The sequence below is a fragment of the Oncorhynchus clarkii genome, chromosome 11, assembly GCF_045791955.1.
Source record: "Oncorhynchus clarkii lewisi isolate Uvic-CL-2024 chromosome 11, UVic_Ocla_1.0, whole genome shotgun sequence".
In the NCBI taxonomy this organism is placed as follows: domain Eukaryota; kingdom Metazoa; phylum Chordata; class Actinopteri; order Salmoniformes; family Salmonidae; genus Oncorhynchus; species Oncorhynchus clarkii.
This window is the reverse complement of record NC_092157.1, coordinates 27,443,398-27,464,352: the sequence shown is the minus strand read 5'-3', so window position 1 is coordinate 27,464,352 and position 20,955 is coordinate 27,443,398. Positions and strand designations below refer to the sequence as shown.

The following is a 20,955-nucleotide window of genomic DNA, read 5'->3' as shown; positions in this document are numbered from 1 at the left end:
GTTCATGGTTGTTTAACTAGCTAACATTGGCTGGCTGGCTCGCTAGCAAACGTTATGTGTATGATCCTACACATTGTTTACCTAGCTAGCTACAAGTCTTAGCAAAAGACACCACTATGCAAGTAACCATTTCGGGTGCGTTCATAAATTCAGTCAGTATGCCAGAGCGCAGAATAACTGATGAATTTACTAACACACGTTGAATATGGCCGGTGTCAGTAAATGTCAGCAAAAAAAACAAATGAAATTGTTGCCAACAGAGCTGTTTTCATGTTATCCAGAGGTTAAAAAAATCTAATATATAAAAAATGTAAAAATCTAAAAACGCCAGAGCGCCAGGTGTGCGTTCTGAACACTCCAAGAGCGAAACGAGATGGGTGGGGCTAAAGCTTAAGAGGGTGTGAACAATGCTGAATAGGTGTAGACAACGAGCTCTTCACTAGGTACCAAAACATTTATTGGCCATTTTCTCAAAAGTGAGTTTACAAGTTTATCGACTTCCAAGGCAGAATTGCTTTCCCATTGTTCATCAAAAATGCAGTGTATGATATACCATTTTGTAGCTGAGTCTCTACGTTTATCAAATGTAAAAAAAAAACACAATTTCAAATGTTGCTACATAAGACCGATTTGAGACTGTCGGTCACATCTCAATTGGGTTGAGGTTGGGTGACTGTCGAGGTCAGGTCATCTGACAAAGCACTCCATCACTCTCCTTGGTCATTGGGTCATTGTCCTGTTGAAAAACAGATTATAGTCACACTAAGCGCAAACCAGATGGGATGGCGTGTTGCTGCAGAATGCTGTGGTAGCCATACTGGTTAAGTGTGCCTTGAATTTTTTAATAAATCAGTGTCACAAGCAAAGCACCCCCAGACCACCTCCTCCATGCTTCACGGTGGGAACCACACATGCGGAGATCATCCGTTCACCTACTCTGCGTCACAAAAACATGGCAGTTGGAACCAAAAATCTCAAATTTGGACTCATCAGACCAAAGGACAGATTTCCACCAGTCTAATGTCCATTGCTCATGCTTCTTGACCCAAGCAAGTCTTCTTATTGGGGTCCTTTTAGTAGTGGTTTCTTTGCAGCAATTCGACCATGAAGGCCTAATTCACGCAGTCTCCGATGAACAGTTGATGTTGAGATGTGTCTGTTACTTGAACTTTGAACCATTTATTTGGGCTGAAATTTCTGAGGCTAGAACGATTCCTCTGCAGCAACTCTGGGTCTTCCTTTTCCGTGGCGAACCTCATGAGAGCCCGTATCAAAGGGCTTGATGGTTTTTGCGACTGCACTTGAAGAAATGTTCAAAGTTCTTAATTCTCCAAATTGACCGACCTTCATGTCTTAAAGTAATGACGGACTGTCATTTCCCTTAGCTTATTTGAGCTGTTCTTGCCATAATATTCTTACCAAATAGGACCATCTTCTGAATACCACCCCAACCTTGTCACAACAGATTGGCTCAAACGCATTAAGGAAAGAAATTCCACAAATAACCTGTTAATTGAAATGCATTCCAGGTGACTACCTCATGAAGCTGGTTGAGAGAATTCCAAAAGTGTGCCAAGGCAAAGGGTGGCTATTTGAAGAATCTCAAATTTAAAATATATTTTGATTTGTTGAACACCTTTTTGTTTACTACAGGATTCCATGTGTTATTTCATAGTTGATGTCTTCACTATTATTCTACAATGTAGAAAATAGTAAAAATAATGTAGAAAATAGTACAAATAAAGGAAACCCCTTGCATTAGTAGGTTTATCCAAACGGTTGACTGGTACTCTCTCTCTCTGTGTGTGTGATATATATAGCTGACAGGCATATAAAATAGAGCCATCCAATTTCCATAAAACAAACATTGTCAGTAGAATGCCCTTACTGAAGAGCTCAGTGACTTAACGTGGCATGGTCATAGGATGCCACCTTTCCAACAAGTCAGTTTGTGAAATGTCTGCCTTGGTAGAGCTGCCCGGTCAACTGTAAGTGCTGCTTTTGTGACGTGTAAACTTCTAGGAGCAACAACAGGTCACCCGCAAAGTGGTAGGCCACACACGCGCACAGAACGGGACCACCGAGTGCTGAAACGCGTAGCATGTAATAATCGTCTGTCCTCATTTGCAACACGCACCCCCGAGTTCCAAACTGCCTCTGGAAGCAACTTCAGCACAATAACTGTTTGTCGGGAGCTTCATGAAATGGGTTTCCATGGCCGTGCAGCCGCACACAAGCCTAAGATCACCATGTGTAATGCCAAGCTTCGGCTGGAGTGCTGTAAAGCTCGCCGCCATTGGACCCTGGAGCAGTGGAAATGCGTTCTCTGGAGTGGTGAATCACACGTCACCATCTGGCAGTCCGACGGACTATTCTGGGTTTGGCAGATGCCAGGAGAAAGCTACCTGCCCCAATGCATATTGCCAACTGTAAAGTTCTGTGAAAGAGGAATAATGGTCTGGGGCTGTTTTTCCATGGTTCGGACTAGGCCCCATAGTTCCAGTGAAGGGAACCTTAACACTACAGTGTAAATGAGAGTCTGTACTTCCAACTTTGTGACAACAGTTTGGGGAAGGCCGTTTCCTGTTTCAACATGACAATACCTCCGTGCACAAAGCGAGGTCCATACAGAAATGGGTTTTTCGAGATCGGTGTGGAAGAACTTTACTGGACTACACAGAGCCTTCAACCCCATCGAACACATTTGGGATGAATTGGAATGCCCACTGCGAGCCAGGCCGAATCAGTGCCCGACTTCACGAATGTTGTTGTGGCTGAATGGAAGCAAGTCCCCGCAATAATGTTCCAACATCTAGTGGAAAGCCTTCCCAGAGGAGTGGAGGCTGTTATGGCAGCAAAACGGTTGACCAACTCCATATTAATACCCATGATTTTGGAATGAGATGTAAGATGAGCAGGTGTCAACATACTTTTGGTCATGTAGTGCATCTTTACTTAAGTATGACAATTGGATACTTTTTCCACCACTACCTTTTTGCCTCCGTGGATCAAAACATTTTCTGCCTGTTCCCAAAATCATTTGGAGTGTAGGCCATTTGGCACGGGCACAGTTAGGCCCAAAATGAGTAGGCACTAAATGCCAGAGCCTAAAATAAAAGAAAAACCTAAATCTAGGGCTATAGATATAAATTGCACAATAATTATACATTCATGTATAAGGAAAGCTATTGTTTTCCTTTTATTCACCCAATCTGACACCCACCGGCCCTTCATCCACACAATATTTTATAACCCTAAACCCCACCCGCCTCACAGATATAACCGCAGGGTCTGTGGGTTAGGATTCAACCCGCGCTTCACTAGTGTACCCGTTTTTCCCAGGACAGTCAAACACATTTCTGTGGTCGTGACTTTTCAGGCTACAACATTTTTATTTATTTATTTTTTTCATTTATGAACAAGACACATCAATTAATGTAGGCCAAATCAATGGCAATCGCTGAATGTCATTATGCACACTGATGTTTTTGTTTAAGTCCATTTCTTCAAATGATGCAAGTATACATGCAGCTTGAATGCTGGAATTGCACCAAATAAAAATATAGAAAACATTTTCAAAGATTTGACTGAGGCACATAAGGAAATCAGCCAATTGTAATAAATTATTTTGGACCTAATCTATGGATTTACTGGGAATACAGATATGCATCTGTTGGTCACAGATACCTTTAAAAAATAAAATTAAAAAAATGGGGTGTAGATCAGAAAACCAGTCAGTATCTGGTGTGACACCTCATGCAGCATAACATCTTCGCATAGAGTTGATCAGGCTGTTGATTGTGGCCTATGGAATGTTATTCCACTCTCAAAATGGCTGTATGAAGTTACTGGATATTGGCGCAAACTGGAACACGCTGGTCATGCGTGTTGATCTAGAGCATTCCAAACACGCTCAAATGGGTGACATGTTTAGTGAGTATGCAGGCCATGGAAGAACTGGGACATTTTCACCTTCCGGGAATTGTGTACAGTTCCTTGCAACAATGGGGCCATGCATTATCATGCTGAAACATGGCGGCGGATGAATGGCATTACAATTGGCCTCAGGATCTCGTCAAGATATATCTGTGCCTTCAAATTGCCATAGATAAAATGCAATTGTGTTGGTTGTCCGTAGCGAATACCATAACCCCACCATGGGGCACTCTGTTCACAACGTTGACATCAGCAAACCGCTAACCCACACAACACCATACACCCGGTACAGATGAAACCACGATTCATCTGTTAAGAGCACAGTTCTCCAGCGTGCCAGTGGCCATCTAAGGAGAGCATTTGCCCACTGAAGTTGGTCCCGACACCGAACTGCAGTCAGGTCAAGGCCCTAGTGAGAACAACGAGCACACAGATTAGCTTCCGAGACATTTGACAGCTTGTGAAGAAATTCTTTGTGCATATGGAAAATGTCTGGGATCTTTTGTTTCATCTCATGAAACCAACACTTTACATGTTGCGTTTACATTTTTGTTCAGTGTATGTTGGAGTAGACGAACATGCACAGTTAGCCTACTTTCTGAAGTGATTTGTTTCACATCCAGGGGAAAATATCAGGACTGGTTGTGTTCATGCCACATTAAAAAGTAAAACATTTTTACAGTTTAAATTACACCTTTGTTAGGCCCATAAATGTCATGGTGTAATTCACACTCTGCTTAAATGGCTAACTACTGCCCTCCCTCTGCCCATCCACAGGTCTCTACCCACTCAGACAACTTATGCTCCTAAAACGATTATTGATTAGATTTATTACTCCATTACACTGATGTCCATTGATTTCCATTAGTGCTTAAAACCACCTCAACCACTCCAGTACCCCTGCACATTGAATAAGGTACTGGTAGGGCTGGGCGATATACCGTATTTTACTATATACACACACACACCGGTATTTATGCACAGACCGGTTTGGTTTTTACCTTCTATAACTATTTTAATGTTTGGTTTGTTAAAATGTGATACGCCGTTTGTAACATCCATTTTTATTGTTTACTCAGCTACTGGAGTCATCTCTCTCCGCGCCGCTTTCCACACAGACCTAGTCCCACCTCCTGTCACTGATTGACCACCAGACTTTCGTTCAGTCTGCATAGTCAATGCAGCACACGCAACAATGTTGATGACAACGATGTTTCTACTTTGATCTTAACATAAATCCACAAGCGTTCTACAATTACAATATTAGTTTGTGTTTCTTACATCTGCAAACAGCTAGTTTGTATTTTCTTAGCAAGTTAAGCTAAATCGTGTTAGCCACTAATGCTAATCGCTAGTTAGCTGGCTAGCTAATAAAAGTAGTGAGTTCGCGCAAACGTAGCTAGCTAATAAATCCTGATACCAGTACTGGTGGGGGCTTAAATCAGCATGTTGTTTGTGCAACAGTATCTTTTAAATCAAGGTGAAATATGTTGGCTATATGAATAAAGCTTTAATGTAGCCAAAGACTAGGCTCCCTTAGGAAACACTGATCATCACTTTGGTTCCTACTCTTGTCACAATAACTCGTCCATGGCATTTTCATTAGTTGTCATGTCATTCAAAGTACCCACTATTAATTATATTCTAACTATGGAATTATAATAAACATTCTATTTCCATAATTCCAAAAGTTCACCCAAGTGTTTCGATCTAAATCGCAATTGCAACATTTGGTAAAAAATAAGGCCTAGTATTTTTGCCCATATTGTGGCAGTGTGGAATTGATCTCAAATGAGTGCAGGAGATGTAAATTTTAGGTTGAAGTTGAACAGTGTAAAGCAATCCGAATGGAGAAAGACCCATTGAAATCACTTATATATATATATATATATATATATATATATATATGTGATGCCACCCTAGGGTCACACACTACTCAAAACAAATTCAGAAGTTTATCAATCAAAAACATAAAGTACTGTCATCAATGTGAAAAATACCATGATGATGTTTTGGCCATATCGCCCAGCCATAGGTACTGGCACAGACCTGTATTCTTGTGTTTTTTTAAAACTCACATCGTTTTAACAATATATATTTTTATATCTATATTAACAATATCACTGCATTGTTGGGAAAGAGCTCTCAAGGTAAGAATTTCAATGTATTGTTTCACACCATTTGCATCCTGTGCCCCTGGTGAATAAACTTTGAAAACTTTAAAACACTGAAGCCTGCAGGCTATAGGCCTCAAGTCACTAAATGTTTTGATGTTTAAATTCTGATGTAAGCACTTAATCAGATTTATGGAAACAGAGGCAGACACTACCACCCATTTATGCAGTGGGCATTAGGCATTACAACCCAAACATCTGAGAAGTGCCTGTTTAATTGCCTTTGTCCATCGCATTAGTGAACACTTAGTCCACTCTATCTTAGTGCAAACTCCAGATTGTTTGGGTTTGTGAGGGAAATACGGCTTGCAAATCAATGGCATTTTATCCAATGATGTGAATACTGCACAAATGGATTGGCCTGCAATTAGGGCACTCAGGAATTTCCTGGATTTAAGAAAGTCTCCAATGAGATATACGTTTACATTTTTTCTTTGAATAATAATTTAAAATGAAACGTTGCACTTGGCACTCTACTGCACATCCCCGTCAATGCTGCTGTTTGTTCAGTAGTTTCAGCAGATCAGGAAATCCCTCAGTTATCGCTCTAACATGTAATCTACTCTACTCCATGCAGTCCCTCAACGTATAGTAATCTCACTGTAAACCAAGTGAGTTCATGGGGTTGGTTTTATGTGGTAGCTTCTGTACATGGTTGTAAATCGGTTGGGGGCGATTTAGTTTCCATGCATTATACTTGTTTAATCAAGAAACCGCAGGATTGATTTCAGCATCAACTTCAGACCTGCTTTAGCGTTGATCATAAATGAAGTATTTGGGATATCGTTGGACTTTTGGAGAACACAGAGGTGCGATTGTTTGAGGGATTGCATTACATCTGTATCAATCAACAGTGTTTGAGACACATTTTACTCGTGTCTCCATGGCAACAAAGCCAACCCAAAACATTATGCTCCAGTCCATCGCATCACACCATCATCAGAACTTAATAATGAGGGGGCCCAGAGGGGCCACAGCACAACGAGATAATCAAATGGCACCCTATTCCATGTAGTGCACTACTTTTGACCAAGGTGCCATTTGGGATGCACACAGGCATCATCCAGCTCTGTATCTGGTGCATTACACACAGGTGGAACCCCGCTTTACCACAAACATGGACTCTTTCTTCACAACAGGGAGACGGAGCAGAGCAAAACGCCAACCTCAACCCCCCCCATCTGCTTTCAATCCCCCCAAAGAGGGGGGGGGGGGGGGGTGACAGAGTAGGAGGGTGAGGCCCCCCAACTCTGGGCCCCTAACCCTGTGAACCCTCTCCCCAGCCCCCAAAACAATGTAACACCCAACAGACCTTATGTAACCACAGCAGGAGAGCATTTCCCACTCTGAAATATAGAGTTAGGAACTCTGGAAACACAGTGGGTAGGCAAACAGAGGCCACATCCCAAATTGTACCAGATGCGCTATAAAGTGCACTACTTTTGACCAGAGATTTATGGGCCCTATTAAAAAGTAGTGACTACATATAGGAATAGGGTGTCATTGGGAACGCATCCACAGACGGAGGCCAGGCACTTATCAAACGCTGTTGGCTTGTACTGGGGGGGGTTACAGATAATCATAGCCAGCTGTGAAAGGATAAGATCAGTCCAGGAAGCCAATTATGGGATGGATAGACTGCGATGGTCCAAGTACTAGGAGGGGCGGTTGCCAAGGTGATACGATGGTCATACAACACAATATCTGAGTCCAAAATGGTGCCTAACAATGATTGCCATTTGGGACAGGCCCTACAGCTGTCCTGTTGCTACCATCATATCAGACAATTAGCGTGTTTTCCAACACAGTGCTCACTATTCATTCATACCATGGCCAGTCCAGTCATCGATTTCATCTAACACCCTACTGCTAATTTTCTGTTGTTCTTCAAATCAACAGGCAACGCTACAGATGTCAAGTCAAGGACAACACCAGCGGCTGATTTTAGTGGTGAAAAATGGTGCCAATCAACTTGTATATACTGTATGAGGAATAGAGAGGAAGACAACAGTTTGAGCAGTTTGGATTTGAATGTGAAGAAAATCTCTTTGGTAAGAACATGAGTCTGTTGGAGATGAGTCACATCAACTAATCCTGATACCTATTATCCTGCTAACTTTATTAGTCTTTGAGAGACATTTTTCTTCATGTTTTTGCACTTTCAAATTTGAGCAATTTCTTCCATAAGGTTAAATAAATTCTGTCAAAACAAGGTTAATTTTGTAATAGTCCAATTATTATATTTGTTTCTTAGACAAATTCTACTGTACGAAAAACACACAATGCCAGTTTCATAATCCTCTGCAGACATCAGAACATGGTAATTCAGCGAGACAGATTAAGTTCGTATCCAAGATGGCGTAGCAGTCAGACATCTTTTGTCCTCGTCTTGTCATACACACACATATTATTATTATTTTTTTATCAAAAAAATCTTAACCTCAACATACTCTCCTGCAATCCGCCTCACCCAATGTGGTATGGATCTGCTATTTTCTTTACTTTTGAACTGGAACCACTGCTAGCGGTCATCAGCTACCTTTAGCCCGGACAACTCACGCCAGTCTGCACAGCGCGATACAAACCAGAGCAAATCGGACGTATTTTTATCCATATCTCCGGATTCCTACCGCAAGCTCTGAACCTTTTCACATGGATCATCGCAGCTAGCTAGCTGCTATCCGAGTGGCCACTCCTGCCTAACGTCTCTGTCCCAAAGCAAGAACCAATTAGCCTGGAGCAAGCCTTTGCTAGGCCCATCTCCCGGCTAGCCGAAGAGGTCCATCAGCCACTCCTTGGGCTTCAATGCCTATTTTTCCAATTGGCCTGGACCCCTTTTTAATGCCGACACGGAACCCCGCCGACCCAACACAACTGGACTACTGACATAAAACCCAGTGGTGGGCCGTCAGGGCCAGCAAGGCCTTCTCTGCTGGCCTAAACATCATCAGAATATAATTTTTTTTAAATATATTTTCCCACAAATATGTATTCAATTATTCCCCAGAGTAAGAGTTATACTCTTCATTTCATAGCTTTCCTCTTGGTTGCACTGCTTCCAGCCCCAGGTTGAGATTTGGAGGGCTGGTCTTTATGTTAAGATCTTTTTTCCAATCATATTCATCCATCATGTGTTGCCAGGGGTCTAAAATCTGCCCTCAGGCCTTCAGAATCAACAGTGCGGGCGCTTGTAGCTTAAAGTGAATGGAAATTAAAATTCAGTGCCAACCAATCAGCTTTAGAGTTGGCTATTGTACGAGTGTTACACAGGAGCCAGCTAGCAGGCGTAGTGCTTGCACGTCTTTTGATTGGATTACCAATATTGAGAGGCAGGTCCTATATGGGCAGGTCTATGCAGAACCTCAGAACTAGGAAACTGAATTTGATAAACAAATTAATTTGCGTTCTACTAAGCTGTTTTTTCAACCCACAATGTCGGAAGGAGGAGAAGATATCGATTTGGTCGAGGATATAATTATAACGCCATTCTCAAGACAAACTTTTCAAGAAAAGTTAAGACATTGTCAGGAGAAGTCGCCCGACGCCGACGCTACAAAGCCTGTCACAGGCGGGAAAGGGGTTCGTTCGCCACTTTCAAAGTTCCAACTACGAGCGCTATCAATGGCTCACAGGCTCCGAGAAGCACTGCAAACTGTACTGCTGGGAATGCCTATTATTTGCAAGTGATCGATTGTGTTTGGAGCCACACTGGCTTTGCAAATTTGAGTTGACTAACCAAGGCAGCAACGAGACACCGAAGTACAGCTGGGCACTTACAAGCAATGGTGCTTTTGAAAACTTTTGGGGACACCCGATTGGATCTACAGCTCAACGAACAAGCGTGCAGGGTAACGGAGCTGCACAATGAAAAGGTATTGTACTCTTCCCCTGCAATTCTCTGAATAAAAATGTAAATTTCAAGGTGACACAACGCCTGGTTATACTGCGTTTGTCTAAATGTATAGTGTCTAGAGCCATGGCATCATAATGATGGTAATAAGAGGTGGATTAATTCGGGTGGGACTGTGTAGGACCTCACTGAAGGCCCAGGCACGCCACCAGAATGCCCATCTGCTAGCCACGGCCCACTAGCTGTCTAAAGCATATCAGACTGTTAGCTGAAGAGGCCCATCGGACAAATTCTTTGGGCACTATACCTGTTTTGCCAATTGGCCTGGAACCTTTTCCCACACGGAGCCCTGCTGATCCATGACAACTAGTCTGCCGACGTAACAGCACAAGGGGGCTACAACAAACATCTTCCTTTGAGACGTCCCTCTAAGGCCTTTCTACTAGCCCCGGCCCGCTAGCTGTCTGAATCGCTGTGTCTCCGGCCCGCCGAGCTACACACTGGACCCCTATGATCACTCGGCTACGCATGCCTCTCCATAATGTCAATACGCCTTGTCCATTTCTGTTTTGGTTAGTAATTGCCGTATTTCACTGTAGAGCCTCTAGCCCTGCTCAATATTCCTTAGTTAACCCTTTAGTTCCACCTCCCACACAAGCAGTGACCTCACCTGGTTTGAATGTTTCTAGAGACAATATATCACTCATCGTCACTCAATGCATAGGTTTACCTCCACTGTATTCACATCCTACCATACTTTTGTCTGTACATTATGCATATTCAAGTCTATTCTACCGTGCCCAGAAACCTGCTCCTTTTACTCTCTGTTCCAAACATACTAGACGACCAGTTCTTATAGCCTTTAGCCGTACCCATATCCTACTCTGTTCCTCTGGTGACGTAGAGGTTAATCCAGGCCCTGCAGTGCCTAGCTCCACTCCCAATCCCCAGGTGCTCTCATTTGTTGACTTCTGTAACCGTAAAAGCCTTGGTTTGATGCATGTTAACATTAGAAGCCTCCTCCCTAAGTTTGTTTTATTCACTGCTTTAGCACACTCTGCCAACCCAGATGTCCTAGCAGTGTCTGAATCCTGGTTTAGGAAGACCACCAAAAACCCTGAAATTTTCATCCCTAACTATAACATTTTCCGCCAAGATAGAACTGCCAAAGGGGGCAGAGTTGCAAACTAATGCAGAGAAAGCCTACAGAGTTCTGCCTTAATATCCAGGTCTGTGCACAAACAATTTGAGCTTCTACTTTTAAAAATCCACCTTTCCAGAAACAAGTCTCTCACCGTTGCCGCTTGCTATAGACCACCTTCTGCCCTCAGCTGTGTCCTGGACACCATATGTGAATTGATTGCCCCCCATCGATCTTCAGAACTCGTGCTGTTAGGTGACCTAAACTGGGACATGCTTAACACCCCAGCCATCCTACAATCTAAGCTTGATGCCCTCAATCTCACACAAATGATCAATGAACCTACCAGGTACAAACCCAAATACGTAAACACGAGCCCCCTCATAGATATCATCCTAACCAACCTGCCCTCCAAATACACCTATGCTGTCTTCAACTAGGATCTAAGCGATCACTTCCTCATTATCTGCGTCTGAAATGGGTCTGTGGTCAAAAGACCACCCCTCATCTCTGACAAATGCTCCCTAAAACACTTCAGCGACCTGGCCCGGTTATTCTGGAAGGATATTGACCTCATTCCATCAGTAGAGGATGCCTGGTTATTCTTTAAAAAGTGCATTCCTCACCATCTTAAATAAGCATGCCCCATTCAAAAATAATTTAACCAGGAACAGATATAGGCCAAGGTTCACTCCGGACTTGACTGCCCTTGACCAGCTCAAAAACATCCTGTGGCGTACTGCATTGGCATCGAATAGCCCCTGTGATATTCAACTTTTCAGGGAAGTTAAGAACCAATATACACAGGCAGTTTGAAAAAGTTAGCCTTTGTTTTCCTAACAGAAATTTGCATCCTGTAGCACAAACTCCAAAAAGTTCTGGGACACTGTAAAGTCCATGGAGAATAAGAGCACCTCCTCCCAGCTGCCCACTGCACTGAGGCTAGGAAACACTGTCACCACCAATAAATCCACGATAATTGAGAATTCCAATAAGCATTTTTTCACTGCTGTCCATGCTTTCCACCTGGCTACCCATACTCCAGTCAACAGCCCCACAGCAACTTGCCCAAGCCTCCCCATTTCTCCACCCAAATCCAGATAGCGGATGTTCCTTCCAGTTCTCTGCTGCCAATGACTGGAATGAACTGCAAAAATCACTGAAGCTGGAGACTCATATCTCCCTCACTAGCTTTAAGCACCAGCTGTCAGAGCAGCTCACAGATCACTGCACATAGCCCATCTGTAGATAGCCCTTCCAACTACTTCATCCCCATACTGCGTTTATTTATCTAGCTCCTTTGCACACCAGTATCTCTACTTGCACATTCATCTTCTGCACAGCTACCATTCCAGTGTTTAATTGCTATATTGTAATTACTTCGCCACCATGGCCAATTTATTGCCTTACCTCCCTTATTTGTACACACTGGCCTGTATATAGACTTTTTCTACTGTATGTTTGTTTATTCCATGTGTAACTGTGTTGTTGTATGTGTCGAACTGCTTTGCTTTATCTTGGCCAGGTCGCAGTTGTAAATGATAACTTGTTCTCAACTATCAACTAGCCTACTTGGTTAAATTAAGGTGAAATTAAAAATATATATATATTTTTAAAGTTCACTTCTTGAAGGACTGAAGTATAGAGCAAAACAGAAAAAGTATTAAAAGCATTTACTGCTACTTGACTGCATGATTATGGTGCATTGGGCATGACCTATACTAACAGTGCAGTTGCTTGTGGTACAAACAAAAATAGAATCTTATTCTAGTTCCGTGGTACACAGATCATAGATATCAGCATCATATGGTTGGCAAAACTGCCCCATAGGATAGGGCCCTGGTCAAAATGAGTGCACTATATAGGGAATAGGTTGCCATTTGGGATATACCCATCGTCTTCGCCAGTTACAATGGAGGGTCAAGGCTGGGTAGGTAGTCACCCACCCCACCACTACTTAGAGATACCTCTTGACAATACTTTGTTTTTTTGCTAGGTAGCGTTAGTCTGCTGTACCTGCACCAAAACACCTGTATTTTTCATGTTTCCAGCACTTATTTCCATGACTGATCAAAACTCATTGTCATTCTCCCTCGTCTCTCTGTAGCAGGCATATAATGAACAATATGCTTGGAACGAATCGCAATATATATAGAATCTTGAGAATCGCAATACATTTGGTATCGGCAGTTAAGTATCGATTTAATATCGTATTGCAAGGTCTCTGGCAATTCCCAGTCCTATCCACCACCCATTCCTTAGTAATACGATTACACAAAGGTAAATACTTGTAATAGTTTGGCCCTCATCACCCATCCCATTCCCCTGCAATGTTCAAGAATAAATGTTCTTCTCATCTCTGACTGAGGCAGATCTACTAGTTTCACTGCCTGCACTCAGTGGACACACACACACACACTGAGCGCACAATAAATTATTATCCTTCAAGACCACTTCCAAGTGAGAGGTAATAGGGTCTTCGTAATTAGGGTATGGAGCAGGTCTTTATTTGGCAGGTACTTGTATACCTACCCTACCTGCCAAATAAGGGAGGATTAACACAACACTAGTTTATTGGTCTTGGTGTTCTACCTTGAACTGACAACAGTCTGAAATAGGTTATGAAAACAGGCCTAATGAGCATTTAGGCTAGTCCGCTGGCGCCATCTACAACAGATCGTCAGTTAACGACATGCTCAAAAGCTAGACAGAATGAGAACACGAGGTCAGGGATACTTACATAATATTCCTGTCATAATCCCCCCCCCCCCCCATTGGGCTGTGCCGTGGCGGAGATCTTTGTGGGCTATACTCGGCCTTGTCTCAGGATGGTAAGTTGGAGGTTGAAGATATCCCTCTAGTGGTGTGGGGGCTGTGCTTTGGTTAAAGTGGGTGGGGTTATATTATTCCGGTTTGGCCCTGTCCGGGGGTATCATCGGATGGGGCCACAGTGTCTCCTGACCCCTCTAGTCTCAGCCTACAGTATTTATGCTGCAGTAGTTTGTGTGTCGGGGGGCTAGGGTCAGTTTGTTATATCTGGAGTACTTCTCCTGTCTTATCCGGTGTCCTGTGTGAATTTAAGTATGCTCTCTCTAATTATTTTTCTTTCTCTCGGAGGACCTGAGCCCTAGGACCATGCCTCAGGACTACCTGGCATGATGACTCCTTGCTGTCCCCAGTCCACCTGGCCGTGCTGCTGCTCCAGTTTCAACTGTTCTGCCTGCGGCTATGGAATCCTGACCTGTTCACCGTACGTGCTACCTGTCCCCGACCTATTATTTGACCATACTGGTCATTTATGAACATTTGAATATCTTGGCCATGTTCTGTTATAATGCTTCATAGGAGTAAGATCCATGACAAATCCTACATGACAGACAGTAATCCGGCACCTTTACTTGGGTAATAGATCGGCTTTAGATCCATGTATAGGCTACTCCATCCATAGGCATATCTTCTCTATTAGTCCTCTAATGAGAGTTCAGCTTGGCCATGAATCATTGTAGCCTGAATGTGGATTGTTTCAAGAGACTTGAAAAAGCCCAAAAGAATCCTATATAAGAACCCATACAGCAGAGCAAACAGATTAAACAGTGGGTGGAGTGGGTTTAGGGGGTGATAAAACAATGTTGTAGTGCACTGACCGACATGGACAGGTGTGTGTGTGTGTGTGTGTGTGTGTGTGTACCACAGCCTCAAAAGAAAAGATCTGCCGACTTCAGTATCGGGCCATTTACACTAGGAAGCTGCATCGCACGGTGAAACATCGGAAGCCATTCAATTTTAATGAAGGAAAGCGAGAGAAGCGGATGGATCATTGAGCGATGCGAGCATGGGCGAGGGAGCTGACAGGGCAGGACTAAAGTTGGGGAAAGCTGAACTTTATTCCAATCTTCCACGATATTGCAACGCGAGTGACCAATCAAAGCTCACCATAGCTTCCAACCCCTACATGATTGGCTGACAATGGCTGTTGATAGGTAGCACTACATAGCTTGCTAATACCCACGAGGGTGAGGATAGAGTGGCTAGGCGGCACCGAGGTCCAGTTTGTATAGATGCCTTTAGGTGTGGACCCCAGCAACGAAAATCAAAAGGTATGACATGCAGTATTCTCCCAAGTAATAAAGGCTACCATCCTATTGTTAGGCCCGTTCCACTGGCCTCCGGTCCTGGATGTTGAGCTATTGGGTGACATGTTCTAGGGGTAACGTGATCTATCATTTAGTAATAAAGTATTCTGCTCTGGGCGCCAATGTGCTGGCCGGGCTCTCCAGTTTCACAACCTTAAAAGGTCCTGCATAGTCAAAATGATATTTTCCATGAAATTGGATGATACAAGATCAAAGTATGAAAAATGTCCGTTGCTTCTTCATTGATAAGGTTTGATCATAAAGTTACTGGTCCCCTCCTGTGTCAAACATGTTAAATGTAATTTTGCAGACACTCTTATCCAGAGCAACCCAGAGAGCCATGAGGGTTAAGTGCCTTGCTCAAGGGCACACTGACAGATTATTTTTATCTAGCGACCTTTCGGTTAGTGGTCCAAAACTCAAACGCTAGGCTACCTGCCACGCCACTTGGATTCAGGAGGTGGGAATATCATCTGGATTTTATGACATCACAAAATCCAAATACGTCAATGATAACATCTTATTCTCTTAAACAATTGAAATAAGTACTGCCTTCACAGAAGGCGTGTTCGCAGAGGGGAGTGTTTTACATAGCTAGGTAGCAAGTCTACTAGTGCTAAAATTTTACTGCAGCGTGTCTGAAAATATAATTACAGGTTTCCCCTATTTATCAAAGGCAAATATACTTACAGGATTCTGCATTCATCCGTGTCTGGTTTTAGCTAGTAACTGTCTAGCTACCGTAGGTCTTCAGCCAGCATTGAACAAAAAGTGGGGAAGGGTTGCCCAAAACTTTGACGCAGTTGTCATGTTATTACATCAGACATGCCAAACGGAAGAATCATTCAAACTTCATAGTCATGATATATATAGATGGATATATTTTGTAAGGAAAAGTAACCAGACCTCACCCTGTCAAGTTTCACCTGAAATTGACCAAGATGAGTACGCTAGCTTGATAAACATAGCTGACAATTCCATTTGGGCTAGCTAGCTATATTGGTGTTGGTACAATAACCAAACAGGTGGATAAAGGGCTGTGACGGTCTTGGAATTTGAGGTTATGGTAACTAGCCAGCCCAATGTACAGGCCACTGACGTAACCGTATACAGATTGGAGACGATTGTCACAACTTAACGCATAGGCAGGCTATCAGACACAAAATAAAATTGCAGTTTCACTATTGCATTACATTAGTGGTTTTTCCTTTTCCTATGTGTCCATTTTGTTTATATGCGTGTTACTGTTGTCTTAGGCCTATAAGGCCCCATGTAAAAAAAAAAAAATGTTAAAAGAGGTCACAATTCTGTTTGTACACTTGTTCACAAGACTATGAGTCTTAAAACAAGCCTTTACACTTTGTTATTATCATGGCACTTCATCATCAGTCTTAATAATTATTAAAGTTATTACTTAAAAATATAGATCTACAAATGAGATGCCAGGTTGGAGGACTCCATCGCATGTGTTGACAACATTAACGCATGACAAAGATATGCCTTCCTCGTCTGTTGGCTTTTCTGCAAATAAAATCTCATTCCAATCCCATTTCGACCCACTTACAGTGGCTTGTGAAAGTATTCACCCCCCTTGGCATTTTTCCTATTTTGTTGCCTTACAACCTGGAATTAAAATAGATTTTTGGGGTGTTTGTATCATTTGATTTACACAACATGCCTACCACTGTTAAGATGCTAAATATTTTTTGTGAAATAATCAAGAAATAAGACAAAAAAAATGAAAACTATTCACCCCCCAAAAGTCAATACGTCGTAAAGACATCTTTTGCAGCAATTACAGCTGCAAGTCTCTTGGGGCATATCTCTAGAAGCTTGGCACATCTAGCCACTGGGATTTTTGCCCATTCTTCAAGGCAAAACTGCTCCAGCTCCTTCAAGTTGGATGGGTTCCACTGGTGTACAGCAATCTATAAATCATACCACATATTCTCAATTGGATTGAAGTCTGGGCTTTGACTAGGCCATTCCAAGACATTTAAATGTTTCCCTTTAAACCACTCAAATGTTGCTTTAGCAGTATGCTTAGGGTCATTGTCCTGTTGGAAGGTGAACCTCCGTCCCAGTCTCGAATCTCTGCAAGACTGAAGCAGGTGTCCCTCAAGAATGTTCCTGTATTTAGCGCCATCCATCATTCCTTCAATTCTGACCAGTTCCCCAGTCCCTGCCATTGAAAAACATCCCCACATGGGTGTTCTCGGGTGATGAGAAGTGTTGGGTTTGCGCCAGAAGTACAATTTTCCTTGATGGCCAAAAGGCTAAATCTTTGTCTCATCTGACCAGAGTACATTCTTCCATATGTTAGGGGAGTCTCCCACATGCCTTTTGGCGAACAACAAACATGTTAGCTTATTTTTTTCTTTAAGCAACGGAGATAGGAGTTTTGCAGCTCCTTCAGGGTTATCGTTAGTCTCTTTGTTGCCTCTCTGATTAATGCCCTCCTTGCCTGGTCCGAGAGTTTTGTTGGACGGCTATCTCTTGGCAGGTTTGTTGTGGTACCATATTCTTTCCATTTTTTTAATAATGGATTTAATTGTGTTCTGTGGGATGTTCAAAGTTTCAGAGATTTTTTTTGTAACCCAACCCTGATCTGTACTTCTCCACAACTTTGTCCCTGACCTGTTTGGAGAGCTCCTTGGTCTTCATGGTGCCGCTTCCTTGGTTGTGCACCTTGCTCAGTGGTGTTGCAGACTCTGGGGTCTTTCAGAACAGGTGTATATATACACACACACTAAGATCACGTGAAAGATCATGTGACACTTAAAGTCCACCTGTGTGCAATCGTAGGAAAAACAACATAACATAGGAACAACTCCAAGGAGGATGAATACTTTTGCAAGGCACTGTATCTATTCACACGAACTCCAATGTATTTTTCCAAATTTCCCAAAATATTAGCATAACGTCCCAAACCCGCTGCTGCGGTCATTTGATGGCAATGGCATATGTTCTTCAAAGAGAGGACGCTGTAATGAGAAATAGTCTAAGCTCCTGAAAATAGTCCATTACAAGTTTAAATCATGACAGGAGCATTTGATTCTTAAAGAGATGAGTCCTGACAGGCTACTTTAAGAAACTTTCTGAATGGACATAATTAAATAAAGGTTAAATAAAAAAATATAGGCCTATAGAGAGAATCAGCAAACTCCTACACACCCGTAAATGGACCAGTCAATCAAAGCCACCAGAGTATGACAAAGGCAAATATTTATCCTTTCTTTAAAACCCCAAAAATGAAATTAGGTTATAAAAAAAAAAATATTGACAAGGAAAGTATGAAGGGGAGAGAGACGGCTATGCGATTGTCAATTTCATATTATCATTAAAATAGAAACCAATACACATCCATAGCCTATTTATCTGTGTTGATTAGCCTATAAATTAAGAAGACTTATATTATACCATGCCAGTTTGGAGAGGATTGGCACATTGTCTGTTTGACACAATAATGGCATATTATTAGGCCTCAGCAAGAACAACCTTGTCGACTGCTGTTGACACATCCAACCTTCATTAAAAAGACCAATTTATTTATTTAGTAGCAATAAAAATGTGTATTTTATAAAAGAAAGTCCACACAAGTGCCATAGCCTATAGGCTTGTGCTTCTACAACACCTCACATCTAGTGGTTTAGCTGCTTGAGCATCAAACGATAGTTGGAGAGCACAGTTGTAGATGGTTTAATAGACTAAGTAAGCAAAACAATTGCTTATAATCATTAGTAAACACTCACGCTATTAGGTCAAGTTTATCTACATGATAATAAGAGTTAACATGTGATTTTTCCAAAATGTCACCTAGGCCTATTTTAAACAGTTTTGACCGTTGTTTTCATGACGGTCTTCATTCATTACAGTCAGTTACACAGTTATTCAATTACCATCACAGCCCTAGTTGGATAAACAAAATAATTTGTGAAACAACGATTTGATGCATGACAGGTTTTTGTTGTTGCTTTGCGTATTAGCTCATTTGTTTGAGCATCTCACTGCAACACCTTCCATGCTTGACATAGGTGTTTTCAAAGAACTGTCAGTCAAGGTGAGCTCCCTGCCCACTCAGTCCGTCTTTTCAGACTTCCTGGTTGTTTGACATGAGAATTTTTTTTTTTATAAATGCAATAAAATATAAATTTTTATTTTATTTTTAATATTGTGGCTAATGTTTTAACCACTCAAAATACAATTTTACACGGGAATCGGAATGACTGTTCGGTACCTTTAGGTCCCAAATGGCACCCTATTCCCAGCTCTGGTGGAAAATGTGCACTATCTGGGTGCCATTTGAGACGTTACTAACCTCTCCAAAGGCGAACCTTTTACTTGAAACCTTATGTGCGGGGAATTAAGACCGTTTGATCAGATATACCAATGATATCATGTCAATGGACTGTTACTTGAGAATGAAGGCAATAGGCTAAGTGACAGTGATGGACTGCAAGGGAGAATAGGCTACAATAGGCAATCAATGGGGAGCAGGGCATGTTTTTTTGTTTTACACTGATGTGCAACGTTAATTGATTAATTGTTAGCACAGATGAACAAAATTAACATCCCAAAAAAAGAATGCATTATAAAACGGGGAAGGAATTGTCGAAACATTTAAAATTAGTAATTTGGTGAGTGGAAAAACATGCAATGAAATGAACTTACCACTGGCACCCTTTGTTGAATTTTAAACGATGTGACAATTAGCCTATGGATGACGTCTTCGAATATTCTGAGGGAAAAGTTGTCATTCGCTAATTCTTTAAGCACTCGTGTTTACGAGAGAAAAATCAGACGATACGATGTTTGAACATCAATTTTCTTTAGAATTTGTCAACTGTCCATACGTTTTGATGCTTTATTCTAAACCCTTAAATAATCGCCTAAAACGCTGTTTATATTACAAAAGTAAATAGGAACGCTGTCCCGAGAGAAACAAACGCCGCTGACAATTCCGAATGGTCTTGCTCAAGTGCAAACTCTCATTGTATGTATAGAAACGTACGCTCGCCTGCTTTGCAAACTTATCCGCAGTTGCCTTGTGCTAGTAGCTTCCGCACGACGTGAACCTATTCTTAAAGGACGAGAGCCATCCGGGCATGGTCTAAAGTAGCCCTTGATCATGACTCTCAGGGCGCCTTTACGTACACTACATGGCCAAAAGTATGTGGACAGCCCTTCAAATGAGTGGATTCGGCTATTTAAGCCACAGCAGTTGCTTTCAGGTGTATAACATCGAGCACACAGCCATGCATTCCCCAAAGACAAACATTGGCAGTAGAATGGACAATACTAAAGAGCTCAGTGACTTTCAATGTGGCACAGTCATAGGATGCCACCTTTCCAGTAAGTCCGTTCTTCTAGAGCTGCCCCAGTCAACTGTAAGTGCTGTTATTGTGACGTGGAAATGTCTTGGAGCAACAATGGTCAACTGTAAGTGCTGTTATTGTGAAGTGGAAATGTCTTGGAGCAACAACGGTCAGCTGCGAAGGCACTCAACCACCTGTACACGCCTCTTAAACCAACAAACAGAATCATTCAGATTTGTTATTCATCCATTAACTTTGTTATTCATACACAAACACACACAGGACCAGCAGATGAGAGAGTGCCTGAAATGACTTATGGGGACAATGCTGATTCATATATCCAATCAATTTCAGTCTTGAAAGAGAGTTAATGGGAATAGACCAAAGGTCCTTTGTCCATTACAAT

General features: G+C 42.2%; 1 protein-coding gene across 2 annotated transcripts in view; it reads right to left on the bottom strand.

Annotated features, from left to right (window-relative positions):
• LOC139420421 (supervillin-like) overlaps positions 1 to 20,317 on the bottom strand; it is a 138,251-nt gene extending 117,934 nt beyond the window's left edge. For both annotated transcript variants that reach the window (XM_071170503.1, XM_071170532.1), the window contains exon 1: positions 19,906 to 20,317. The gene's annotated coding sequence lies outside the window, so the exon portion shown is untranslated. The remainder of the gene's footprint in view (positions 1 to 19,905) is intronic.
• Positions 20,318 to 20,955: the final 638 nt, after the last annotated feature.